Here is a 6631-nt window from a genome sequence, read left to right on the forward strand (position 1 = left end):
ACTTGCAGTAACTTATCAGTAATTACACTCAGATCCTTTGCTCATAGATACCCCTTCATCTTTTACATGTTTCACAGTTCCTGCTCCAGCATGCATCACCTTACATTTATCTGCATTAGAATCCCTATCTGCTCTAAAAGATAGCTTTGTATCATCAGCAAATATTACAAGTAGCGCTCTCTTCTTCATATCAATTATGAATAGCATAAGCAGCAGGAAACCACTAACATTGTCCTAAGGATCTCTACTGGACACTGCTCTCGAGAGTTTTTTCCCCTAATTATCATCACATTTTGCTTCCTATGGTCAAGCCAATTTTCAATCCAGCAGCTAATCTGTCATTAATTCTGTCAATTTCAATCTTCTTTATAAGTGTGGAACACTATCAAATGCCTTCTGAAAATCAAAATAAATTACATTCATTGGATGAATAGACCCTAATTCACTAATGTTCTCATCAATTAATTTAAAATAAGCAGGTTAATGCTTGCCTTAAGATAACACTGCCAGTCATTTGACGCATGTGCTGAAATGCTCACACCAAAAGATCACCAATCAGAAAAGTTCCCCTATCGTTTCTAGATCCAGACTGACTACTCCTTATATCCTTTGTGCTTGTGAGATGAGAATTGACAGCATCTAATATTGGGCTGTTAAGCATTTTCCTCACTACAGATGTTGGGATTAAGTGGTCTGTGATTTCTAGGCTCACGTCTTTTTCTTTTTTTGAGTATCAGAATAGCTTTAATTATCATTAAAATGCTATGTTAAACCAAACCACCTCTTCTGGTAAATGGAAGTTAAAGATGCAACAGCCCTATTCAAACAAGAACAGGGAGTTTTCCCAGTGTTTTGACCAACATTTCTCTGTCAACCAACAAGGGCAAAAACAGATTCACTAATTATTCACCTCACTGTTATTTGTGGATCCTGCTGTGCAAAATGGCTGCCATATTTATCTGCATAATAGTCTTTGCACGTCAAAGAAATTAATTATATGTGAAACATTTCGAGACATTTTGAAGAGATGTGACAAGGGACTATTTAAAATGTAAGTCTTTATTTTTTTGTTTTTATTCGTTCATGGGATGTGGACGTCGCTGGCAAGGCCAGCATTTATTGCCCATCCCTAATTGCCCTTGAGAAGGTGGTGGTGAGCCGCCTTCTTGAACCGCTGCAGTCCGTGTGGTGAAGGTTCTCCCATAATGCTGTTAGGTAGGGAGTTCCAGGATTTTGACCCAGTGACGATGAAGGAACGGAGATATATTTCCAAGTCGGGATGGTGTGTGACTTGGAGGGGAACGTGCAGTCTTCAGATGTAGTTAAGCTCTTTGTTTAACCAAAGCCTTGCTTATTTCTTTTCTGAAGACCCTGAAGGATACATATGCTCCATGCAAACTATTTATATGATTTCATAAATAGTGTTTAAAACCCAAAAAGACCGCCAGAGGTTGTATTCCCTTCTGGTAGATCCAACTCTTCAACTAATTCCATTCAGACTCCCTCTTATACAGGCTTCTTGTACTCTGGAATAATTCAAGACGCAGTTAGATGTTGCCATGGGGTGACTGCATGTTTCTATCAAGGTTAGATGGGTCGAATCTATACGTTTCTTTGTGATCCTGAAAAAGAGGGGAGGCCCTTTAACACACCTCTCAAAACCATCTCCCGGCAGACTGGCCACAGAACATGACTGACTTCTTCATGAAGATGTCTGAAAACAGTCTGTCCTCATCCTTCTCAACGAGAATAGCATAATGTCAGTGTGGCACTCTCACCTCTGAGTCAGAAGGTTGTGAGTTCAAGTCCCACTCCAGAGTCTAGAGTACATAATCTAGGCTGACATTACTGTGTGGTACTTAGGGAGTGCTGCACTGTTGGAGGTGCTGCCTTTCAGATGAGACGTTAAACCAAGGCTCTGTCTTCTATCTCAGATGGATGGATAAGATCCCTCGGCACTATTTTCGAAGAAGAGCAGAGTAGTTCTCCCAATGTCTTGGCCAACATTTATCCTTCAATCAACACCTAAAATAGATGATCTGGTCATTTATTTCATTGCTGTTTGCAATTTTGGCTGCCACGTTTCCTACATTACAACAGTGACTACACTTCAAAAGTACTTAATTCGTTGTAAAGCGCTTTGAGATGTCCTGAGGTCATGAAAGGCATGATGTAAATTGCAAGGTCTTTCTTTACTTTCTTTATAAGTACTGGGGGCAGTGAGAAGTAGTGAAAACTGGATAGAAAAAATTAGGCTTTCTGTTGGACCATTTGAACATCATTTCAAACAAGATATTTGAGCATAGAATAGAATCTCAGCACCTCACCAGGAGTACAATTACAGTATAAATGTCTGCGTTATATGACCATGATTGCTGGCCTCTATAACAATGTCAGACAATGTTATCTGGCCAGTGCAGCTGAAAACTGAACATTCAGCACTAATACCAGGCTGCTAATGAACTGATTTGACAGTGTTAATAACTACTACCGATGAAAATGGGAAGAAAAGCATACCATTACCATCAACTTTAATTATTAATATCGCTTTAATGCAACATTTTTGTTCTCATTAGTGTTTACAATGTGTATTCCCCATTTTAAAACACATTCCTCTAAAGTATATAAATTACTTTTTTTTTAAATGAGAAAGTAAACTGTTCCTTCATTTATTTGTAAACGAATTTATTCATGTAAGTGTATAATTATAAGGGATAACTCTTTTGAGTTAACCCTAGGGGTATCATTTACTGCTTTATCTAAATACATTATTGTTCTTGTGAAAAAAATACAAATATGAAAATTGAAAATATGCAAAGTTTTTACCAGTTCAATCTAAGCAAAAAATTGATAATTGAAGAGGCAAGGCCAACATTGCAGAACACAACTAAGGATAAAAAGAGTAAGAGAGAAGATAAAATCAAGATGGAGCCTCACTTTAATGCCTCATCCAAAAGATGGCACCTCTGACAGTGCAGCACTCCCTCAGTACTGCCTAGAACAGCCTAGATTATGTGTTCAAGCCTCTGGAGTGGACTTAAATGCAAAATCTCACTCAGAGGCGAGTGCTACCATTGAGCCAAACTGACACAAGAAAGAGAAATAAGCAGAGAGAGAGAGATAAAGGGGGGGGAGAGAGAGAGAGAGATAAGGGGGAGAGAAAGAGAGGGGGAGGAGAGGAGAAGAGTGAGGAAAGAGAAGAGAGAGCGGGGAAGGGAAAGAGGGGGACGGGGAGAGGGAAGGGAAAGAGGGGGACGGGGAGAGGGAAGGGAAAGAGGGGGACGGGGAGAGGGAAGGAAAGAGGGGGATGGGGAGAGGGAAGGGAAAGAGGGGGATGGGGAGAGGGAAGGGAAAGAGGGGGAGAGAAGTTTGTAAGGCAAGCCTGACTAGAAGAAAAGCTCAGTGGCATTTTAAGACTGAGGTTAAATTTAATTTGGCAGCTGGTGGGCTGAGCGGTGGTGTTGAAGAATAGGTGCAGCTTTATACCAATTCACCATTCTCAGCCATGCAGCATGGAACAGGAGGCAGTGGGCAAATCCACTCTCTTCACCACAGGGAAGGGAAGAGTAGAGAAAATAAAATCCGAGGAGGAGCCACCCCGGGCTGTTCTTGGATGTTTTATTTGTACCAATTACAAAGCTGCAGTGGCGAAGCCATTTGTTTACTGGCCCTGCACATGGTGTGGAGTGACCTAAAGAGGGAAAAGGGAAAAATAATAGTTTAATGGTAATTCTGAAAAATACTCTGGAATACCAGGGAAATTTTAACATATTGTTGATTTACTGGGAAGAGAAAGATATGTGCCTTTTATAGTAATAGATTACTTCAACTTATTAAAGGATGTGTAGGAGTACAGTACCATAGTTTGCAAAGGAAGACAGGCAGTTTGATTAAGGTCGACAGCATCAGGCACCGTGCTTCAATCAACTCAATCCTCAATTATAACAACTTAGAGCACTTAATTATTAACTCATGCTAATCGTATTTTAAATTAAACATTATAGTTATGTTTTTTTAAAAAGCTTTCTTTCACTATCTGTGGGAGAGTTAAGTAATCGTAAAATCCTGGGAGCTTTCAAACCTTTGAATAATCTCCTCTTCCTCCTCATTAAGATGACACCCTATTACTACAAAATCACTGGTCACTATTTTCAAGGATGATTTTCATCCTTGGAGCAGTATAAGACTGTAAAGTATGAAAACAAAGGACAGAGGCCTCGATTTTAACTCTCCCCTTCCCCCAACTGGCAGAAGGCAGGCGGGGAGGGGGGAGCAGTTAAAATGAAGCAGGGGACTTACCCGGGGGACGGAGGCAAGGATTGGGTAGAGGAGAGAGGAGTTTAAGGAGATGGTTGGTCGTGGGGAAAAGACTGGGGTTATCTTTTCTCTCCTGGAGCAATGAGCGGATTTGGCAGAGGGAAGTGAGGCCTGCTGGCCCTTGATGTCGTCCAACCAGATCTGATGATGGATTGCTAAACCAGTTCAGTGCCAGATTTGCTCAATTCTGCAGCCCTAGGACTTGAGGAAGCAAAGATGGAAGTCATACCAGGGAGGTTGACCAGGATAAGGGTCAGTAAAGGTTTTACAGGACAAAAGGGCATCAAAAGTGGTGAGCAAATTGACGGGTGCAGAAGTATTTGGGGAAATTGAGGGCCAAAGGCTACAGTGCTGCTGGGAGCTTGAAAGTGTGTTTGTGTGACTTCAGGGAGAGTTTTTTCCCGAGGCGGATGCAGAAGGAAGTGGGGTTGAAAAGGGGTAGGGCTTGTAGGTGGTGAGCGATACAAGGAAGTGGTCAGAGATGGCCTTGTCTGTGATCTATACCATGGGAGTAGAGAGACCATGGGAAATGGCAAGGTCAAAGTGATGGAGGTGAATATGTGTAGGCGAGTTCATGTGGAGGGAGAGGTTTTGAGAGGGCAGTAGAGCTTGATAGCATATAATTTAAATAAGATAACTTTTAAGTTTATAACAAAGAAAGAAATATGCAGCAATATATGCACACACAAGTATGTTTTCTTGGGGCAATATCAATGTTGCCACCCCATCAGAACAAAACTGGATCTCAACTTCCAGTGCATGAAATGACAGCAAAACCTGATTGGATATGGAGATTTGCCTGTTCATTGTAATATTTTCGAATGTAGCATTGTACATTGGTGCCATCGATAATACAAATTTTAAAGTAATTCTATCAAGACACGATGGGCCGAATGGCCCCCTTCTGTGCCATAGCTTTCCATGATTCTACGACGACGTACAGAATAAGTATCATTATTGTTTGGCCTAATGGATTTGTTCATCTTTCCCACTACAGATGTTAAACTATAATTTCTAGGCTCATGTTTCACACTTATTTTGAATACTGGGAGTAACATTCGCTACACTCTTGTTCAGGTACGGTTTCTGTGCTTAATAATTGCCTAAATATATTAACCAGGCCATCACTTGTTTCATCTTTCAATACCCTATAGAATATAGTAACTCTAAGCAATCTGCCTACAGAATACAGTAATTCTATGCAAACTGCCTACAGAATACAGTAATTCTATGCAAACTGCCTACAGAATACAGTAACTCTATGCAAACTGCCTACAGGACACGATGACATTTTTCAAAACCTAAAACAATCCCATAGATAGGCTGAAGTAAAGAGATCTCTTGGAAGTTTTACTCATCTGTCTGAAATGTGGAGTCAGCTGTTAGTTACTGATCAATGGCAGACACAATGGAGCAGGGGTTGGGGTGGGGAGGGGGGCTTAGATTATTGCTCACATTCAAGCCCCATCCGATTAATTTTGTTCGAATGCACACATGACTGAAGGATACTCTTTAATTCAGGTAACACTAGTAACAGTCTTGAGTGACCCCCATTGAATTCTCCCTTATGGAGATTGGAGCTTTTATCATAATTGAAATCGGCCCGGAAATTGCTCATGAAATAACGGCACGGCCAACAGGGTTCACTGTTATTTCAGAGCGAATGGAAGAGCAATTGCACGTGCGCAGTCAAATGCAATAATCTGGAAATTGCTCTACCATTTGCCCTGCTCATTTGAAAGCTGCGTAGGGAGGACAGCTTGCCAGATGAATGAATAGACCAGTGCGAATTTGCTGCACAGAACAGCTGGAAACTAACTAATCTCTCCAGAAAAAAAGGAAGGCTGAGTTTTATCAGGTCTAAACTAACTTTTAACGGCATTATAAATTTTAATGACTGCCAAACAACCTCTCTGGCACTGAAAATTAACTTCTAAAAATGTGGAGTCGCATTCCCCCTGATATTAATTGTTGTTGGACATTTTTTTTAAAAATTGAATTTAATTTTTTTTTAAACATTCTGTCTCTTTTGTCTGTCTTTTAATCTTACCCTCTCTTTATTTTGCTTTCTCTAACTGATGTTATAGTGAATTTACTAATCTTTCTGACACTTCCTGGTTCTTAGCCTGCACGGCTTGTAAAGGATGCTTTACTTCCTGGTTCTGACTATGCAGCTTGTCCAGGATGCTTCAAGCTGATTGGTTGAGGGGAGACAGCGATCCTTCCCTTGCTCTCACAGCTCACAGAAGCCCGGGAATGACCGCTGAACTTTTTGCGGTGCACTGAAGCATGTTGGTGCCCAGAAACCTGCAGT

At 40.9% G+C, this 6631-nt stretch overlaps 1 protein-coding gene across 3 annotated transcripts in view; it reads right to left on the reverse strand.

Annotated features, from left to right (window-relative positions):
• Positions 1-6631, reverse strand: part of ttc28 (tetratricopeptide repeat domain 28) — a 626907-nt gene that overhangs the window by 258826 nt on the left and 361450 nt on the right. The window lies entirely within an intron of this gene.

The sequence above is a fragment of the Heptranchias perlo genome, chromosome 25 (assembly GCF_035084215.1).
Source record: "Heptranchias perlo isolate sHepPer1 chromosome 25, sHepPer1.hap1, whole genome shotgun sequence".
Classification (NCBI taxonomy): domain Eukaryota; kingdom Metazoa; phylum Chordata; class Chondrichthyes; order Hexanchiformes; family Hexanchidae; genus Heptranchias; species Heptranchias perlo.